Source organism: Schistocerca americana, chromosome 5 (genome assembly GCF_021461395.2).
Source record: "Schistocerca americana isolate TAMUIC-IGC-003095 chromosome 5, iqSchAmer2.1, whole genome shotgun sequence".
In the NCBI taxonomy this organism is placed as follows: domain Eukaryota; kingdom Metazoa; phylum Arthropoda; class Insecta; order Orthoptera; family Acrididae; genus Schistocerca; species Schistocerca americana.
The window spans coordinates 21503109-21525849 of NC_060123.1; the positions used below are offsets into that span (position 1 = coordinate 21503109).

At 44.7% G+C, this 22741-nt stretch overlaps 1 protein-coding gene across 12 annotated transcripts in view; it reads right to left on the bottom strand.

Annotated features, from left to right (window-relative positions):
* LOC124615292 (voltage-dependent L-type calcium channel subunit beta-1) overlaps positions 1-22741 on the bottom strand; it is a 720562-nt gene that overhangs the window by 380087 nt on the left and 317734 nt on the right. The gene's annotated exons all lie outside the window — the stretch shown is intronic.

Genomic DNA, 22741 nt, shown 5'->3' on the forward strand with positions numbered 1-22741 from the left:
GAAACTAGTCAAACAAATCAAGTAATACTTGACTTTCGGCGAATTAACTGTACATCGCATTAAAAGTCACTGTGTCCCTCGCAGGCGATACCTGCGTTTGCTACATTTCTTCAAAGTGCGTCGGAGTCTATTACGAGTCCATTAGAAAGTATACTGCGAGTGCTTTTACTAGTAGAGAATACTAAGTCAATGTCAGATTATACTGTCTGAACAATTGCTTCGGGAGCTTGGAACGGCCTTCATCTTAGATAATAGTGGTGAGGAGACAGCACCCATTGCAACCCACCCTGGCTCACCCACAACCGTCGCTGCTCCGCTCGCTATTAATCATTATCTCGTGTATTTCAGGAGCAGTCCGTTGAACTAGTGAAGGGGTCGAGGGGCGGGAGCTGAGAAGAGAGGGGTGCGGGGATGTAGGGAGCCGAGGGACTGGCGACAGGGTCGGGGTACGGCTTTCAGGGTGCTCCGCGCCGGCCACACGACAGTGTAAGAGAGCAGCCAACTAGTCGGCTGACGCCAACTCGTTCGCGGCGTACTGTGCGCATTGCGGAAGGACGCTCGCCGCTTTGGGCCGCCGAGGGAATCGATTCGAGGACCGGCACGCGAAACCGGGACAACGGCGCGCGTCGCAGCAGTCGGCACGCGAGCCGGCACGCGCGGGCACGCGAGGAGTGCCGGGGGTGGGGTGGGGGCGGAGGGGCGGGGGTGGGGGAGGGGAGGCGGGGGGGCGCCGCGACGCCGCAGCGCAGCGCTATCGACCCCGCTGCCGCTGCCGCTGCCGCACGCAGTCGGCCGCCATCTTGGCTCACGCAGCAGCCGGCGGCCGCTGGAGCCAGTCCAGAGCTCCGGTGCGCGATTCCTCTCCTCCGGGTCGCCCCTTACAGCGATGTTACCAACGCTACGGTTAACTCAAGTGCCGCGCCATCGTTTAAGTACTATCATACGAGGCATTAAACAAGATGCGTGACTGGAATGAAAATTTATTGGTGGGGGTGGGGGGACGCAGCATGATACACTGTCTGATCAAAAGTATCCGGACGCCTATTGATGGAATTAATGTGGAGGGTGCGCACCCTTCGCCTTTATGACGGCTTAGAATCTACTGGGGACGCTTTCAATGAGGTGTCTGAGTGTAGAGGAATGCCAGCACATCCTTCCTTAAGAGCACTAAACAAAGAAAACTGCGAGGTCCTCCACATGGGTACTAAAAGAAATCCGATAAATTTTGCGTATACGATAAATAGCACAAATCTAAGGGCTGTCATTTCGACTAAATACCTATGAATTACAATTACGAACAACTTAAATCGGAAAGACCACATAGATAATACTGTGGGGAAGGCGAAACAAAGACTGCGCTTTGTTGGCAGAACACTTAGAGACAGCCTTCATTACACTTGTCCGTCCTCTGCTGGAATACTGCTGCGCAGTATGGGATCCTTACCAGATAGGATCGACGGAGGACGTCGAGAAAGTGCAAAGAAGGGCAGCTCGTTTCGTGTTATCGCGCAATAGGGGTGAGAGTGTCACTGATATGATACGCGAGTTGGGGTGGCAGTCACTGAAACAAACGCGATTTTCTTTGCGGCGAGATCTATTTACGAAATTTCAATCACCAAATTTTTCTTCCGAATGCGAAAATACTTTGTTAACACCCACCTACATAGGGAGAAATGATCATCATAATAAAATACGAGAAATCAGAGCTCGAACGGAAAGATTTAGGTGTTCCTTTTTCCCACGCGCCATTCGAGAGTGGAATGGCAGAGAAGTAGTAGAAAATGGTTCGATGAACCCTCTACCAGGCACTTAAGTGTGAACTGCAGAGTAATCATGTAGATGTAGAGCCGAAACCAGAGGAGGTAGTGATGTTGGATGGTGGGGTCTGGAGCGAAGTCCACGTTACAACTCATCCCAAAGATGCACCACTGGGTTCAGATTGTGACTATGTGTAGGGCACTATTTCAGTAATGTTATTGTTCATAAACCATTGACACGCAGACGCTGCTTTATGATAGGGTACACTATCATGTTGATACAATCATCGTCTGCAAACGATTCCTCTGGGCCGGAGTGGCCGAGCGGTTCTAGGCGCTACAGTCTGGAACCGCTCGACCGCTACGGTCACAGGTTCGAATCCTGCCTCGGGCATGGAGGTATGTGATGTCCTTAGGTTAGTTAGGTTTAAGTAGTTCTAAGTTCTAGGGGACTGATGACCTCAGAAGCTACGTCCCATAGTGCTCAGAGCCATTTGAACCTGTCCATCATTACATGAGGTTTTCCTGGAGTTGGCTCAGCTGTGGCGGTTGTTTCACATTTCCACATCACAATCATTTCAACAGTTGAAGGCTCGGGAAAGGGTTGAAATGTCCTTGATGGATTACTCAACTGACATACAACGACTAGTTTAGTTTCCAAATCACTCATCTCTCGTTACATCTACTGGTCAATTAAATATTACGTAGGGGCGTCCGGATGTTTTTGATAAAACAGTCTGTTTTGGATGGAATCACTGACAGTAAAAATGATTTCAGACTCTTCCATGATCTTAAGGTCAATAAAAATACTAATCTCAGACTTTTCACACAGATGATGCGTTTACTCGTAATGAATGACTACGTCATAAAAACTGCACGAATATCCAATCACAATTAAAATTTCTGCTAAGATTGGCAGCTTCCTTTAAATGTACAGCAATGTAAAACTATCAATGCAAAACGCAGAAAAGTAGTTTACTCTGACCACAATAGGGACGAAACACAGTTGGAGTCAGTCAGCTCATACAAATACCTGGGTGTAACAAGCCGTGAGGATGTGAAACTGAATAATGACACAAGCTTACTTGTAGGTAGAGCAGGAGGGAAACTTCGCTGTCCCTGGAGTATTTCAACGTAAGACAGTTCGCAGATACACGATTCACGTATGGGGGAGCACATGACGAAGGAAGACATAAACACTGTGAGTTCACGATGTCTCTCATCTTGTTTGGGTCGTTTACGTACATGTTGCCAACCTAACGAAGTATATACTGAAAACTAACTTCTATTCATATTTCTGATGTTTATATCGTGTGTGTGTGTGTGTGTGTGTGTGTGTGTGTGTGTGTGTGTGAGAGAGAGAGAGAGAGAGAGAGAGAGAGAGAGAGAGAGAGTTCCTAAGGGACCAAACTGCTGAGGTCATTGGTCCCTAGATTTACACACTACGTAAACTAACTTAAACTAACTCACGCTAAGGACAACACACACACCCATGCCCGAGGGAGGACTCCAACCTCCGCGGGAGGGGCCGCGCAATCTCTCTCTCTCTCTCTCTCTCTCTCTCTCTCTCTCTCTCTCTCTGTGTGTGTGTGTGTGTGTGTGTGTGTGTGTGTGTGTGTGTGTGTGTGTGAGTGACGTGTACATACACAAACTACAACGTTACATTGACATCCGACTTTGCCTTCTGGGTGCTTCATTCGTTTTATCAGGCAGTGTATATTTCAGCCCGAAGTGCAGCCCGCGCCCGAAAGGACAGAGAACACAAGACTGATCTCACTACCACGCCCAATGTGGTTTTCATGTAGTCATCCTTCGAGCGCTCCATACACGACTGGAACAGGCCGACACATTAATATGTCGTACAATGGCAAGTACCTCATGCCTCACACTTCACAGTGGTTTGCTGAGCGCGTATGTAGATGTAGATATCGATTTAATGAGTAACATGGGAAAACAGTACGACTAAAATTTCCCATCCACTGGAGTCGTCTCCAATAGTTGGATAATAGAATATGAACAGCTACCGAATACACTATCTGGCAACATTTGCTTATAGAAAAGTCCAAATATTTCGTGTACATCGAGGTATATAAATTGTGTTGAGTATAACTTTGTGTTAATTCTTGCTGAGTAAGAGCTTTAATTTATTGGGGCACTCGGGAAGAGGGTAACTGGCCTTCCTTCATGGAAACCATAGCGACTATTCTTGGCAAAACGCAAGCAGTGTAATGAATGGGAAACTTAATAATGAAATCTAATTAACAGTGTTTTTACCTCACCAATATACATTCTGAAGCCACAGCTTGATCACCCATGGCTTCTGTTGTAACATAAGCACCTTTGTGGTGATGTCAACCTGCCAGAAATGCGTACCTGTGAACCTCGCAGGTTTCTCCTGTGTGTACACATAACAGTGAAGTAACTTCCGCATGCTGTGGTGACCACTGCCACCTGTGAGGTCTGTGTATGCTGATTCAAAAGTGTAAACAACATGTGGAAGTGATATCATTGTAATGTCATACACAAAAGTAGTGAGCAAAATTCGCAGAGACGCATTTCTGACATGTTGATTTTTCAACGAACCCCTGATGATAATGTTGTGACCTGGAGATATACATTGGCGAATCAAAAAACGCTGCCGGCCGCAGTGGCCGTGCGGTTCTAGGCGCTTCAGTCTGGAACCGCGCGACCGCTACGGTTGCAGGTTCGAATCCTGCCTCGGGCATGGATGTGTGTGATGTCCTTAGGTTAGTTAGGTTTAATTAGTTCTAAGTTCTAGGGCTTTGATGACCTCAGATGTTAAGTCCCATAGTGCTCAGAACCATTTGAACCATTTGAACCAAAAAACGCTATACCGAAGACAGTAGACGGATTAAAATAATCAGTTTAATTTATTTTCCAATAGAGACCACAGTTGAAAATCAGGCGACATCGGAGTGCTGTCATGATGTATTATTTCTTCCTGTTGCTGATCAAACAATTTTTGGACATTTGCAGCGTAACTGCATGAGCCATGTAAACCACTTCCTTTGAGTGAGTTTGCTCATCTAGAACAGAAAAGACAGTTGGCAAGGCCTACTGAACTATCAGTTGACCATATGACTAACTGATAACCCCAATGCAACTGTCCAAATCATTACATGCTGCCACGTATGTTCTATAGTATCTGGATTTTACGCTTCCCTTAGTTTCTCGCTATCTGAACACGTTCTGCTAGGGGGAACAGTGTAAAGGTAAGATCATCGAATTACATTACATGTTTTAATTGGTTGTTACTGTAGCTTTCGTATTCATTACGGAATTGGAGCCTATTCTTTGATTTTCGACATTTTTAAAACAGACTTTTCAGTGAATAAATACCAAGAACTTGTTCTTTACAACATTCTAGTTATCAATGTATATTTGAGACGAAAATAAGGTTTAGCGTTCTGTTTCGCGACTTTGGTCTTCTTAAGCGCCCATTACCGCACGCTTTCTACATAAGTTACTACAATCTTATTTTCATTACAGTGTTGAGCTTACAAAGAATTCTAACGAAATCTGCATGTGGTCATGAGACTTGGTAGGCCTACAATTTCTTTTGATGCTCTCAGCATATTTTTTACTAATGTTAAAGGATGCACAAACTAAGCGATCCGCATAGGTTTGCCATCGTCTTCGCTATTAAGGCCAGTTACACTGCTCTGTCAACACGTCACCTCAGCGACCACAGAGGTACTGGATTCATTGAACAGTATAAGGAGAAAACAAACAAGGGCGTCGTCGTTGTCAAAAGACTGGACATGTGTAAACGCTGATGTAAAGAGATGCACCTATGCGTGTACATTCTGTTGGAAACGTTGCACTATTTAGAAGGTGTTTCAGGATGTAGCGCACCGACCATATTCGGCCAGAACCGTGCAAAATAGGAAGTAGATTGCAGTAGCACCAGCCACAGGCGACCACGGATGTTCCGTCTTACAAAACGTAACACAGCCGTCTCAACATTTCGAGGCGAGCCGGCCTGGTGAGATAAGGAAATTGTTGACACAGAAGCTTCTCCACACCGGCGCTGTGGACGTGTACGTGCAGCAAGGCATAGCAAAGCCGAAGCAAGCGCAGGCCGAAAGCGTGTGAGTACTTAAGCATTCTGTACTTAAGCCGCTTGTGTTGGTGTTCACGGTTCTACCGCCGCCCTGAATGCTGTTCTGCGACCACACTTCGACTCTACCTCATGGCAGCCCAGCCTGAAATAATGGCTACATTGGGCCCGCCCGGCCCCAGGGACTCCGACAACAAGAGTCATTGCGTCATTGCAATCACGTCATCTGCCGCCGCCAGAAAGCCACGAAAAACCAGACGCCTTGGCTCATACGTCATAGCACGTTCCACACTAGGCCACACGAGTGCCAGCAACCGGCTTCATAAAGAAGAACGACCAGCCTACGAGACTTGAATACCGCCAGCTTCGCTCTTTATCTTCGCGTTCCAGCACAACATTATAAGGTCAAATCGATAAGCATCGTGAATATTAAATTAATATTCGTCAAATATACTATGTGATCAAAAGTATCCGCAAACTCCCAGAAACGTACGTTTTTCATATTAGGTGCATTGTGCTGCCACCTACTGGCAGATACTCCATATCAACAACCTCAGTAGTCATTAGACATCGTGAGAGAGAGCAGAATGGGGCGATCCGCCGAACTCACGGACTTCGAGCGTGGTCAGGTGATTGGGTGTCACTTGTGTTATACGTCTGTACGCGAGATATCCACGCTCCTAAACATCCCTAGGTCCACTGTTTCCGATGTGAGAGGGAAGTAGAAACGTGAAGGAAAATGTACAGCACGAAAGCGATCAGGCCGAACTCGTCTGTTGACTGACAGAGAGGAATTACAAACTGCAACAGGATCCACTGCAATTACTATTAACAGTTAGGCGGGAGGTAAGAAAACTTTGATTTCATGGTCGAGCGGCTGCTCATAAGCCACACATCACGCAGGTAAATGCCGAACGACGCCTCGCTTGGTGTAAGGAGGATAAAAATTGGATTATTGAACAGTGGAAAAACGTTGTGTGGAGTGACGAATCACGGTGCACAACGTGGCGATCCGATGGCAGGGTGTGGGTATGGTAAATACCCGGAGAACGTCATCTGCCAGCGTGTGTAATGCCAACAGTAAAATTCGGAGGCGATGGTGGTGTGGTGGTGTTTTCAATGGAGGAGGCTTGCACCCCTTGTTGTTCTGCGTGACACTATCACAGCACAGGCCTCCATTGATGTTTTAAGCACCTTCTTGCTTCCCACTGTTGAAGAGCAACTCGGGGATGGCGATTTTGTCTTTCAGCATGATCGAGCAACTGTTCATAATGCACGGCCTATGGCGGAGTGGTTACACGATAGTAAAATCCCTGTAATGGACTGGACTGCACAGAGTCCTGACCTGATTGCTACTATAGAACGCCTTTGGGATGTTTTGGAACTCCGCCTTCGTGTCAGGCCTCATCGACCGACATCGATACGTCTCCTTAGTGCAGGACTCCGTGAAGAATGGGCTGCCAGTCCCCAAGAAACCTTCCAGCACCTGACTGAACGTATGCCTGCGAGAGTGGAAGCTGTCATCAAAGCTAAGGGTGGGCCAACGCCATATTAAATTCCAACACTATTGATGGAGGACGCCACGACTTGTAAGTCATTTACAGCCAGGTGTCCGGATACTTTTGATCACATAGTGTATGTACTCATATATGTGGAAGAAGCAATATAGAAGAAAGTTGCAGCACACCCACAGTTATTTTACGATGCGATCGCTTTTCCATTCTATTTTCATTTTTATTTATTTTATACGCCTGGTTCTGTAGGATCAAATTGAGTAGTCTGTTTCCAAGGTCATGGAACGAGTCAGTACATGAAGCAACATCAGAAAAATTAATAATAAACAAAACTAAGTTCACATGAATCCTTTGCATACTATTTATATTAGCACAATCTACTATATAACACAGGAATTTGCTTATTTTCTTTTTCAGGAACTCGCTGACAGAATAGAAGGTTTAAGCCATCATCAAAGTTTCCAATTTAGACTTTAAAGAGCGAAGACTGCTACTAACATTTTTTAGTTCTTGCGCCAGCTGACTGAAAGTGGATGGAGTAGAATACTGGACACGTTCAATCTAAATGCAAACGGCATTTCTGATTAGTATTATCTGAATGAAATCTACTAATTCTTGAGAATAAGCTCGTACTGTTGTGAACAAATCACATTAAAAAAAATATGTATTTAGAGGGTAATATCAGAGTCCCCAGCCTCCTGAACAGCGGTTGAGGAAATGTTCGTGAACTTAAAAACATATTGCTCGATCTGCCCGTTTCTGACCCAGAAATATCCCTTGTGTGGAGGAAAAATATAACCCAGAATATAGTGCCGTACGTCAGAAACGAATAAAAATAAGAAAAGTAAATTAATTTTAGTGTTGGATTATCGCTTATTGCAGATACTGTTCTAACGTTAAATACAGCAGCTTTCAGTTTTTGTACAAGATCACGAACAGGGGCTTTCCATGACAACTTACCATCAATCTCAACACCCAGAGCCGCTGAGATTAGCCGAGCGGTCTCAGGCGCTGCAGTTACGGACTGTGTGGCTGGTCCTGGCGGAGGTTCGAGTCCTCCCTCGGGCATGGGTGTGTGTGTTTGTCCTTAGAATAATTTAGGTTACTTAGTGTGTAAGCTTAGGGACTGATGACCTTAGCTGTTAAGTCCCGTAAGATTTCACACACATTTTTTTCAACACCCAGGAATTTGGAATGTTCACGCTCATTATCATATGACCATTCTGTGTAATCAAAATGTCCGTTTTTAGCTGAATTGTGTAAAATATATTGTAAAAACTGAATCTTACTGCAGTTTAGCATAAATTTATTTTCTGCAAGCCATGTGCTTATATCTTGAACTGCACTATTTGATAAATTATCTATGTTGCAGTGAACATCCTTCACCGTCAAGCTGGCGTCAACAGCAAAAAGAAGTATTTTAGAATAATCTGTCATATTAGAAGGCATATCAGTTATATATACATATAAGAAACAGCAGTGGACCCAGGACTGATTTGTGAGTCGTGCCCCCCACTCCCCACCCCCACCCTTCCCACTTAACCGTGTCCCCATCAGACATCACCTCTAGCCGTTCTCATTTCTGTGGAGAGTGTGACCTTTTTGCTGCCCGTTCTCAAAGTGAGAGAGGAACCATATGTGAGCTACTCTTCTTATTCCATAGTAGTCCAACTTCTACATTAGTATGTTGTGATCAACGCAGTAAAGCGCCTTAGTTAACACAAAGAAGACCCCAATGTTTGCAACTTTTTGTTTGTCCCTTCCATTGCCTCATTGAGGAAAGACAATATTGCATTTTCAGTTGTTGAACCACCCGTAAAACCGAAATATACGTTTGACAGCAAACTATGTCAGCTAAAGTGACCAATTCCCCTTTTATGTACGGCCTTTTCAATAACTTTTGCAAACATCGATGACACAGAAATAGGTCTAAGGCTGCCTACATTCTTGCTTTCTGCTTTTTTATAAAGCAGTTCACTACTGAGTGTTTTAATCGTTACGGGAAGTGATCATTTCTCAAGGAAAAAGTACGAATGCAATTAAGTACAGGTCTAACATATGCAAAACGGGGCTTTAATACCCTGTTAGACATACCATATCCATGAAAATCCTGTCTTCAGCGATTTCATTACTGACTCAGTCTCCCTTTCGTTAGTATCACATCGGGGCATATCAAACAGCAGTCTTAAAAAGCTGTTTTCTAAGAGAATGTATGATTCCATTTAGAAACTAAGTTTCTGTTTAGTTCACCCGTTATATTCAGAAAGCGACTGTTCGTTGGTATGCACGTATATGACGTACCAGTAAGAAAAACATTTTACTACATATTGACTCAATATTCTCGACCGTGTGCTGTTGAACAAGAACTTTCTCTACGACTGACCACGTTGTTGTAATCATATCCTGAGAATTAGCTATTCTTTTTGTTTACCACAAGCTTCTTGCCTTCCTAGTGACATTTTTAAGGAACTTTCAGTATTGTTTGTAATGGGCTACTTCAGCTCGACTGTGAATATTGCTAACATTCTGATATAATTCCCATTTGTTCTACATGATGTCCTTTGCCCATTAATAACCACCCAGGTTGCTTGGTAGTGTGACTACCCTGTTTTAAACATTCTAATGGAAAGCAACTTTCAAATAGAATTAAAATTATGTTATGGGAAGCATTATATTTATCGTCTACGCTATTAACACTGTAAGCACTCTACCACCCTTGTTCTTTACTAAGTTTAAAAAAAGTCTCTGATACCACTGGATTAACATTTGACATGTCAATTTGCACAAATCCGTTTTAATATTGAAATTTGTGCATGTCGTTTGAAAAGCTGTTTACCCTTTTTACTAACGGATTGCTCCTCTAGTAATGATGAATGAACGAAACTATTATATTGTTACTACATTCGGGTTCAAACTGGAGTGTAACGATCGAAACATGAACATCTTGTGAGTATAAATAATAACGCATGACTGTTAGCTACACACATCAAAAAAAGTTTTGCACCACCTCGGTTCCGAGACCCAGAACCTGTACAGAAAATTGGAATATAGATAAATATAAACCTCATTTCCGCCCTTTTTATTGCTCATGAAAACCACACATTGCATGTTGTACCTTCAGAGCTAGTGGTCTAGATTTCTGTACACACCGGTACCTCTAACACCCAGTAGCACGTCCTCTTGCATTGATTCATGCTTGTATGCATCGTGGCGTACTATCCACAAGTTCATCAAAGTACTGCTGGTCCAGATTGTCTCACTCCTCAACGGTGATTCGGCGTAGATCCCTCAGAGTGGTTGCTGGGTCACGTCGTCCATAAACAGCCCTTTTCAATCTATCCCAGGCATGTTCGATAGGGTTCATGTCTGGAGAACATGCTGGCACCTCTAGTCGAGCGATGTCGTTATTCTGAAGGAAGTCATTCACAAGATGTGCACGATGGGGAGCGAATTGTCGTCCACGAAGACGAATGCCTCGCCAGTATGCTGGCGGTATGGTTGCACTATCGGTCGGAGGATGGCATTCACGTAGTATCGTACAGCCGTTACGGCGCCTTCCATGACCACCAGCGGCGTACGTCGGCCCCACGTAATGCCACCCCAGAACACCAGGGAACCTCCACCTCGCTGCACTCGCTGGACAGTGTGTCTAAGAAGTTCAGCCTGATCAGGTTGCCTCCAAACACGTCTCCGACGATTTCCTGGTTGAAGGCATATGCGACACTCATCGGTGAAGTGAACATGACGCCAATCCTAAGCGGTCCATTCGGCATGTTGTGGGGTCCATCTATACCGCGCTGCACGGTGTCGTGGTTGCAAAGGTGAACCTCGCCATGGACGTCGGGAGTGAAGTTGCGCATCATGCAGCCTATTGCGCACAGTTTGAGTCGTAACACGACGTCCTGTGGTTGCACGAAAACCATTATTCAACAAGGTGGTGTTGCTGTCAGGGTTCTTCTGAGCCATAATCCGTAGCTAGCGGTCATCCACAGCAGTAGTAGCCCTTGGGTGACATGAGCGAGGAATGTCATTGTCTCTCTGTATCTCCTCCATGTCCAAAAAACATCGCTTTGGTTCTCTCCGAGACGCGTGGACACTTCCCTTGTTGAGAGCCCTTCTTGGCACGAAGTAACAATGCGGATGCGATCGAACCGCGGTATTGACCGTCTAGGCGTGGTTGAACTACAGACGACACGAGCCGTGTACCTCCTTCCTGGTGGAATGACTGGAACTGATCGGCTGTCGGACTGCCCTAGTGTAATAGGCGCTGCTCATGCACCTTTGTTTCCATCTTTGGGCGGATTTAGTGACATCTCTGAACAGTCGAAGGGACTGTGTCTGTGATACAATACACACAGTCAACGTCTATCTTCAGGAGTTTTGGGAACCAGAGTGATGCAAAACTTGTTTTATGTTTGTATATGCCTTTTAACTTACGTAGAGGCGCATAGCGCAAACCGCTTTCGTCAGTCCGTTAACAAGTCATGCCCATTGAGAAACCGTTATTTTCACGCTCACTGATTACAAATTGACAGTAAAAGCGACACAGTGACGTATCATATATAAGAAAACAGCTCCGAACGCCCCGCGTAGAGACCACCAGAGGACAAACAGGGCAGAGATCAGCATGGATCGAGAGTTCCGACGAATGGTGGAAACCTCGGACGAGAGGGCATACAACAGCAGATACTGTGTACAAGGGTCAGCCAAGACATTATGGCCACCTACCTAATTGCCGGTGTGTTCTCCTTTGTCACGGGTAACAATGGCATCGTGGCATGAAAACAATGGAGCGTTGGTAGGTCGCTGGAGAGAGTTGGCAACACAGCTGCACACCCATGTCAACTAATTCCTGTAAATTCTGGGAAAGGGGGTCATGGACTGACGCCACGTCCAACAACAGCCTAGACGTGGTCGATCGGGTTCACATATGGGGGACCAACACATCAGCTGGAACTCGCCACTGTGTTTCTCGATCCACTCCATCACACTCCTGGCTTTGCGAGATGGCGCATTATGTTGCCGAAAAATGCCGCTACCGTCGAGAAACATGACCGCTACGAAAGGGGTGTACATGGTCTGTAACCAGTGTACGATACTCAGCGGCCGTCATGGTGCCTTGCACGAGCTGCACTGGCCCCACGGCTGCCCACGCGAATGTCCCCCGGAGCATAATGGAGCCGCCGCCAGCTTGTGTCCGTTTCGCAGTACAGGGGTACAGGCGTGAAGGAGCTGTTCCTCTGAAAGAGGACGGCTTCGCGACCTGCCGTCGGCATGATGCAGAAGGTATCGGGGTTCACCAGACAATGCAACGCGCTCTGCCACGGCGCCAACGTCCAGTGCCGATGTCATGTGCTCATTTCAGTGGTAGTTGCCCATGTCGTGGTGATGACATTGGCACATGCACATGCTGCGGAAGCCCATCGTTTGGTGTGTTCAGTGCACTGTGATTTCATACATACTTACACCCTGCTCAGCATTGTAGTCTGATGTCAGTTCCGCTACAGTTGGCCGCCTGTCCTGTTTCACCATCCTGTCCGGCCTGCGACGTCCGATATCTGTAATGAGGAGCGTCTGGGCAGCCTCATAAGGTCTGGACGTCATTTCACCTTTGTTTCACCACGTGTTGAAGACACTCACAACGGCACTCTTCGAACACCCGACAAGTCGTGCGGTTTCCGAGATGCTCGTGTCGAGCCTGCGGGCCATCGCCATCTGCCCTCTGGAAAACTCAGACAGATGGTGTGCCTTCCCCGTTCGAAACAAAGACAGCACACTCCAGGATACTACACGCACCGTTCGTGCGTCTGATTAGGAGTCACTGGTCGTCAGGTGACGCCGCTGTCGCCTGGACGGGTCTGCATCGACAGTAGGTCGGTGATCGTGAAGTTCTGTCTCAGCCTAAGAGTTCCATTAGAACAACAGAATCCGTCACTTCCGTGATTCGTGGTCAGTAGTACCACATATTACCGCATCTTAAAGTTACAGGCCGAGAGCGCCATGTGCTCTAGTAAACCATGAATGTACTCTTCTCCATGTTCACCGCTAGCACGCGTAGAAGCGTAATATAAAGCACACCAGTAAGCCAACCCAGAGCTTCATTTCACTATTATCACCGTATCTACCTCATTTAGCCTGACATCCAAGTTTTGCAGTTGCAAAATATAGCATTTAACCTGTGAAACTTGTATGTCAGCAACAGCTGAAAAAAGAGGTAGGAAAAAAAAAAGAAGACAACATGTATTCCGATACTTATTGTTGTATTACAGCGTGCTGCTAATGAGCAGGCGGTGTCGTTTTATATACTTTTATCTATCTCTTGTGAAGGAAGTAAAGATAAGATAGGTTGTGTTCAGACACCAATTCTGAAGGCCCGAAAATTCTCGGTTCTGCACCGTCGCCGTTTCACTCCTGTTCGCAGTCGGTCGTGTACCAGGAAACGGATGACGTGACGTCAAAATCGCGCATCACCTCTGATCTGAAAGTGAGCTTCTAAAGTAAGTACGTCACCGCCCACGCCGGCTTACGACAGGGGGGATTTACTGTCCTGGAACTAGACACGCTGACTGATTTCTAGATATCCACTAAATACACAGTACCTTTATATCTACATAGCGTGCTCACCAGCATCAAAGCTTGAATTATACGCGATAGTTGTCTATTGCTACAATTATTTTGCTTCTGAGATCGCCTTAAATCCAGTAGCAGCAAGTTTTGTCTGGTACACTTTTGTATTTACACCCCCTCAGTAGGCAAGGACGGCTATAAAAATGGCTCTATTCCTTACTGAAACTGCTGCGAAAATTAATTCTTCTGACTCAAGGGATGACATTTAAATAACGCAGCAAATAATGTTAATTAGGTCTCAAAAGGTATTAAGAAAGACGCCGTTATAGTTATGACTGGAGCACTATATCTGCAAAAGTTAATTATAGTTTTGAATAAGAATCTTTCCGTACAACATTTGAAGCAGTGGTGTCGTTCGAATCGAAATTTCTTGAGACAACCGTGGGTTTAAAAACAGCCCATTTAGAATCGTGGAAGGGGATTACGACCGCGCTTAATTTGAAGTGAGTTCCGTGTTTAAAATCGCTTTGTGTTGGCGCGAGACATCTGCCTATACACCTTGCTGAAGCTTGCGGAGAATGAATGCAGATGCAGAAGACGGAAGAGAAAGGACTACACCTGTACCGAAAACAGTCTTCCTTCGTATCGGGAAGGGACTTTTATAACTTTGCTATTAAAGTAAGGGAGACTAAGAACGAGAAAGTGAATGTCATGGAAGTACAAAGGAAACACCAGCTTTATCGATCACAGTTTATCGTGCGATTTTTTGTTTTCCGTCGTGCGTTTGATGACGCGTCATAAAGGCATGGCGATGTTGGTGTGGAGTGTGGGCGTGAGTTAGCCGAGCTTCAGCACGTGCAACGTCCGCTTCACACTGGCGACTGACCGACGCCTATTCGCCTGTAGCGTTCTTATTCCCTCTATGACTCGGTAGAAAACTTCTGCCACTTCAAGCAAGACAAAGTTCACTCATATTTCTAAAACGTCATGAAGTGAGTAATTTAATAGAATTGTATTAAATGTAAGTCCTTCTGCTATTTACAGTGCCAGTTCTATTTTTAGTGCATCCACTTGATGATTTTCAGCTACTCGAAAACAGAAAGGAGATGTGTACATTCTTGAGGAATAAATTATGGACGTGCATCAATTAATTGTTGCATTTGACGTCTATTTCTGGCGCGAAGAATGGTGCACCACTTTTTAGTCCATGACCTAAAATAAGAGTGGAATTTTTCAAGCAGTAATTACTCTGAAGTTTACAAGTTGCAATAGACTGAGTAATCGGGTTAAACGAAGGACTGGGTAAGTGTTTAACGATAAAACAAAGAGAATTTGATACTAAGCTGCAGAATGAATTGCTTTCGTACACTCGTTCGATTCGAGATGATGCTGACTTCGAGATACCAGCAGAACTTGTTCAGACTGGCCAGTCGCAAACTCTGGGAGGAAATAAGGCATATTTGCCTTCATGGAATCAGCTATTTAACGAACTATCGGCTGTCATTTGTTAATTCCAATGAAAGTCAATTTCATTACAGCTGTGTTATTGTTCTTACATCTTCAATCTGAAGACTGGTTTGCGCAGCTGTCCACGCTACTCTATCCACTGCAAGCCTCTTAATAAGATCGATAACAACTGCAACATAATCCTCTGAATCCACTTCTGTATTCATCTCTTCGCCTCCTTTCTATTCTCTTCCTGTCTAAACTGCTTATGATCCATATTTTACTTTCATGCAAGGCTACACTCCACACAAATACTTGCAGAATAGACCTTCTGACACTTAACTCTATATTTAATGCTAAGAAATATCTCACCTTCATTGCCATTCTGCATTTTATAGACTCTCTATTTCGGCCAATATAAGTTATTTCGTTGGCCAAATAACAAAACACATCCATTACTGTAAGTGTCTCGTTTCCTTATCTAGTTTCCTCAGCACCACCCGATTTAATTCGACTACATCCCATTAACCTTGTTTGCTTTTGTTGATGTTCGTCTAATATCCTAGTTTCAAGATAGTGCCTATTCCGTACAGCTGCTCTTCCAAGTTCTTTGCTGTCTCTGATAGAATTACAGAATCATCGGCAGACCTCTCGAAGTGTTTATTTCTTCTTCTTGAACTTTAATTCCTACTCTAAATTTTTCTTTGGTATCCTTTACTGCTTGTTCAATGTACAGAGTGAATAACGTCTGGGTTTAGCTACAACCCTGCCTCATCCCGTTCTCAACCGCTGCTGTCTTTTCAGGTCCCTGGATTCTTATAACTACCGACTGGTTTCTGTAGAAGTTGTAAAGTGCCTTTCGCTGCTTATTGATTTTGATGCTTATCTCATGAATGTACAGTCGATTTTAGGGTGGTGGTGTCTATCTTCAGTACTTATTAGCCGTGTTTAATCAAGTGGCGTAACTACTGTGGCTGTCGTTCCATCAAGGAAGGCGTTATAGTACTTACAGCATTTGATTCACGAAGCACGCCATTAGGTACTTGTAGACGAGACAATATAGTGTTCCACTGATTTTCCGGATTGCAGTTGGAGGAGACTGAACTCTGCTACGATATTTTTCAGGTGAGTTCTAAAAGGAGCAAACACACTGAAAAACAGGTGTAGAGTGCTGAATGGCTGTCAGCCGAAACTTTATGAGAAGTGTTCGACGTCATACAGCTGCAATCGCGAAACTTAATGGAACACTCATTATGTCGGGAAATCTTTAAGAATCACATGAGGCAATATTGCCTTGAAATCGGTTGTACACATATGACGTCAACATCAAGGAAATTTATTTTCTTTGGAATAAATAAAGCATACTGTCCCAGTCCGCAGCTCGTGGTCGTGCGGTAGCGTTCTCGCTTCCCGCGCCCGGGTTCGATTCCCGGCGGGGTCAGGGATTTTCTCTGCCTCGTGATGACTGGGTGTTGTGTGATGTCCTTAGGTTAGTTAAGTTTAAGTAGTTCTAAGTTCTAGGGGACTGATGACCTCAGAAGTTAAGTCCCATAGTGCTCAGAGCCGAGCCCTACTGTCCCACAATTGCTTAATCAGTGTTCTCAACCTGGAGGAAATCATCGTGAATAGTTAATTAAAATTTTATGGGAGGGAAAAACAAAAAGTAAGTACTTTGTCAAATTAAAAAAATCTCTTATAACTATACTGGTAGACCCTAATATTTAACACATCATCAGCACCATAATCGACCAACTGGCAACCAATGATGAATAAATGCGTCCTCTGTACATGGCGACCTTCAGTGACCTGGATCCAAGTCACCGTCTACTTTATGACGCCACCGGTGGAGAACTTTGTTATGCCATATATCGACGTACTTCTGGATACACGTCTCTCTCACATCTATTCAATTTTTATTTAACTCAGCACTACGTCTTCTACTCCATTCTGTCCACCCCCACCCCCAGCACACACACACCTACACACACACACACACACACACACACACACACACACACACAAAATTGTAGACTTTGGTTGGTGGATTTGGGGGAGGTAACTAAACAGCGAGGTCATCGCTCCCACCGAAGTAGGGAAGGATGGGGAAGGAAGTCGGCCGTGCCCTTTCAAAGGAAGCATCTCGGCATTTACCTAAAGCGATTTAGGGAAATCACGGAAAACGTAAATCAGGATGGCCGGACGCGGGTTTGAACCGTCGTCCTCCCGAATACGAGTCCAGTGTGCTAACAAGTGCACCACTTCGCTCGGCTTTTTGCCTTTGTGTATGCCAATGGGCATCAGGCGAATGCCAAAACAAGAAATCCGTTGATAAAAAATCACAACTGGGATTCCCTCTGCCTGCTGCGATATTTAGCTGGAACGAAGTTCCACGACACTGCTCTCAAGAGTTGGCAATGTAAGATGGAAGAGAAACCTAATATTTTGTTTGTTTTTCTTGCTCTCTTACTAATTCCCATCGTGCATGATTCCACTGGTCGCCGAGAAACGCTAAATTTTATCGAGTAAAAGTCTCACTCCAGTCGGTAAAAGTAGATGACTGCTGATCGTAAACTTTTAGTTCAAACAAATCGGACGCTTCGTTTTGAAAGGGTCTCTAGTTTACTAAAAGCACTCAAGGTCATTTATTACTCTTCTACTTCTTTGTTTTGCATCACACGTTATCACTAAATTTCACATTATCATTGAATCTTGGCGTGAGGGCGCTTCGGTCGGCTTATCGTGAGTTTTTATCGAGATATTTCATGATGACACACTGAACCACTTGACAGTATATGCATAAATGCGGTAAAAGCATTCACAGTGCGATGCCTTTTCCTTGTCCACCACTTGTGTACCGCTGCAACGGCAGTACACGTCACGGCAGGCCGCGTGCTGCAACACCGTGGTCCAGCAGTGACGGTGTCCACCGCCGCCGTGTTCTGTCTGTATGTGAAGGCTAACCTCAGAAACTACTGTAGGGATTTTGATACGGGTTCCATTAATAGAAATAGACTGATTCGCGAGGAAGGTTTGCTTATACAATTTATTATAATAATGGCGTGTGACGAGGGCCTCCCGTTGGGCAGACCGCTCGCCTGGTGCAAGTCTTTCGATTTGACGCCACTTCGGCGACTTGCGCGTCGTGGAGGATGAAATGATGATGATTATAGTCTGGGAGACGAGTCTTTGGTACTGACAGCTCGGTAGCGTCTTTCCGTTGCCTAGCGACCGCAGGAAGGCAGCCAATGACGGCCTGACTTTGAGCGGGTGGCAAGGGCCACGCTGCCGCCCTGAAACCCGGTCGCGCGTGCTTATGAAACTTAAGCAGTGTCTCGCGTGCAGGCGGTGCGGTCGTGCGTCGTTTGTCTGAAGTTGAATTCGCAGTTTATTTCGTTTTTGTTGTTTTTAGTGTTTCTTTGTTTATGTTTCGTTGTAAACAATGTTTAGTGCGGCGGGTAGTACCAGCCCAACACAAGAAGTGAAACGGAGGAAGAAAAGTGTGCTACACACCCAGGCCCGTGAATTCGTGTGCTCTGTGAGGGATTACTTTGAGAAAGAAAAGGACAAAGGTGGGCCCTTAATTCCTGTTGTTCAGGTTGTGAAGAGAACTGCAGCAGCATTGAAAATAAGTAAGAACACTGTTGTAAAGATAGGGAAAGAACAGTATAGTGTAGATTGTGGCGAGAGTGGCACAACAAAGCTGCACACACCAGGAAAGAAGCGACCGAGAAATAAGCAGGTGACAGCTTTGGACGATTTTCAGAAAGACGCTATTCGTCGTCATATATACAGCTATTATAAGAGAAGGGAACATCCCACTCTATCTAAATTACGGGTGTCGCTTCAGAAAGACGATCTTCTTAAAGGGAGCAAATTTTCATTGCGTACAGTGTTGAAAGACATAGGCTTCAGCTATTCACTGTTTAACGGACGCAAAATATTAATGGAAAGGACAGATGTAGTTGCATGGCGGCGCAGATTTCTGCGCAGGATCGTGGGTGTGGAATTCGAAAGTATAGTGTGGTTAGATGAAACTTGGGTCAATGCCAGCCATTCTTTACGTAGTGGCTGGAATGATGGAACGCCCGAGGGGACAATGGCAGTGCCTGTTGGCAAAGGAGGGCGTATTATTGTCTTACATGCAGGAACATCGAAAGGTTTTGTGCCAAACTGCTTGAAAATGTTTCGGTCAAAAAAGACGGGAGATTACCATGAAGAATAGAACAGTGTAGTATTTCAAGAATGGTTCGAGACATCGCTTATGACGAATCTGACAAGTCCATCAGTCATTGTTATGGACAATGCGCCTTATCATTCCGTTGTTCACGATAAGGCACCAACCTTGGCAACAAAAAAAGACGATATCATTCAGTGGTTGAAACGGCGAAAAGTAGATTTCAGAGAAGATTTAAGGAAGGCGGAACTGCTCGAAATTGTGGCACAAAAGAAACCCCAATTTCCAACATATGTAATCGACGAGATTGCTAAAAGGCACGGGCATGAAATCGTTCGGCTTCCTCCATACCACTGCCACTTCAATGCAATTGAAGGAGTGTGGGCGCAGATAAAAAATTACATTGCTGCAAACAATAAAAAATTCACGATCTCTGAAATGGAAACTCTCCTTCCAGCAGCAACCAATAAAGTGACAAGCGAGACGTGGGCTAAAATTGTAAACAGCACTGCAAGTGCCATCAGAGAGGCGGCCAAAACCGAAGGGTTTGTGGAAGAATGCATCGAAAATTTAATTATACATCTGGGAGAGAGCAGTGATAGTTCGAGCAGTGCTGAGGAAGACAATGTCAAATCAGATTCTGACAGTGATGTGAGTGGTGTTTTTCCATTACAGTAACTACAACGTATTCAGGAATGTAAGGAGGGAGTTTGCTATCGATCTACAACCAGATCATCATATTGTGAGTACTTTCTTCAGATTATAACTCTTAATACCCTGACCAATTATTCTGTAGCTTGTAGTAGAACAAATTAATAATGCTAATACTTAACAATGGAAACCAAAACTGGTAATGTTCAACAACTTGCGAAAGTAGTTTTCATTTCAGTTGTGAAGTTTAACAAATAACTTTATTATGTTTCAGCATCTTAGATACTTGTACTTAATAGCTCTTATCAGTTTTCGAGTTAATATATTTCAAGCATCAATTTTAAATTCACGCGTACCAATACGACTTGTATTTTGTCTCGCTTTTATTTCTGTTGCTAGAGAATGCGTGTAGCAGACAGGGCGCCGCGTGCTGTGAGCCACGTTCGGCAACACCGCCGTCTGCCCGCCGGAACTGTCACTACCGATCACTCGTCTCAGGGATATAGGACAACACAACACCCAGTCCCTGAGCGGAGAAAATCTCCGAACCAGCCGGGAATCGAACCCGGGCCCTTAGGATTGACAGTCCGTCGCGCTGACCATATATATTTTTTTCCAAAATGTTCGTTGTTGATCGTTGTGTTTAGTCGTTGCGGACGTCACATTATATCCGTTAAAGTTCGTTTGTTGATCCTTCCACTCAGTTTTTTGATTACAGAGGCCAACCAGCTCTCTGAGCGAACACGGTGAGCTACCGTGGCGGCATGACTCAGCTGCCGGGGGCGGACATACCGCTACACCAGACAAATCGTTCGGCCGTAGATCTTTAGTGCTCACCTTGCAAAGCCGGTGCCGGCCGCAACTAAATTCTAATAGTAACTGTTTTCCTGATTTGGAAAATTGACAAGGGAATGCCACGGTTCTAATACCATTTTTAATGAATGAAAGAATATTGTCAGATAGCAAAACTGCATCCACAGCGCAGCTTCTTCGACTCCACAACAAACACAGTATACGAAAAACAACATACTGGTATAACAGAAGTAGCAATTTGTTTCAAAGTGCGGTGGATAGTAGCCATTAATACTGGAAAAACTCTTAATGTATAAATATTTCATTCGGCCAATTAATAGATGTGAAGGTGGACTTTCGACTATAGTGACAATGAAAACCAAGGCGAGGACACCAAACTCAATAAGAAGAAACGGTTGTTACGGGATAAGCGTAATGAATTGTCTCATCGACTGACTTTGTTTAATAAAAGACATGCTAAAACTCACCAGTGTATTTGTTCTTACTATTTAGCACTCAACACTCTAAAAAGATGTTAATTATTTGCAAAGTAGTAAACAGTTTTGATGGGTCAGAAATCACTTAAAACTTGGCCTTGAGAGTGCTATTGATGTGTGGTTTTCACAGAATTGATTGGTAGTCAGGAGGATCACATTGTTAGCCAATCTGCAGATTGTAATAATACTCAGAAATATATTTTGTGTGCAAAGCAACACTTTCTTAAATGCAACAATAGCTATTGACATTAGCAAATTAAAAGTAGGATAAATTAGAATATTAGTGGTGTTTGTTGCAGAATTCCAATGCGAGTCATTTACGAGATATATTATTTTCAAAAGTTTCCACACCGACATTTGTTGGTGCTATTCAGACTGCTTCGTTTCTAGGTACGATGTTGTTATGTTTGCTTACAGTGTGCGTGTGTGTTGTTCGGCTGCACTGCAACTTGCTAGTCAGTAAATATGTGACAGTCCAGTCGTGGGTGGACGATGGGATCCACCAGTGCAGAAAAAGCCGACATGCTGATGTTGTATGGAGAGTGTAGGAAGACTGCAGTTCGTTCTTGTGCTGTGTATGCGGCAAGATATTCTAACAGACGTCAACCATCTCGTCAATTATTTATCAACGTATTCAACCAGTTACGTGAAAGTTTTAATGTAATACGTTACAGTAGAAAACAAGTGACGCCAGAAAAGGGGGAAATTATTGTTCTTGCTGCTGCTGCTGCTGCAATTGATCAGCACGTTAGCTGCCACGCAATCGCACGAGAAAATGGCACGAGTCAGAAAAGTGTCCTATGCATCCTTCATCGACATAATTTCCGAACCTATCACATCACTCTCCATCAAGAGCGGCATAGAAACGATTATGAGAATCATTTTAACTTCTGTGCGTGGCCTTTAAGACAGGATACTCAACACCTATCATGAATCTTGTTCAGTGATGGAACCACATTTACCAATTATGGCCAGGTATACCACCGAAACATGCAATGTTGGTCTGTTGACAATCCCAGTTGGCTTCGTCAGGTCGAACGTCAGCGTCCATTGTGGTGTGGGGTAGTGATCCCATCACCTTATAGGCTCGTTTTTCACAGGCGGAACAATGAAAACGGCCAAGTATCGCAGCCTGCTAACAGACCACCGTCCACGGATGCTAGAAGACGTTTCGCAGCAGACTGGGAGGAACCTGTGGTACCAATATGATGGCTGTCCAACCCATAGTGCACGAAGTACTACAACATGTCTTCAGGAATTGT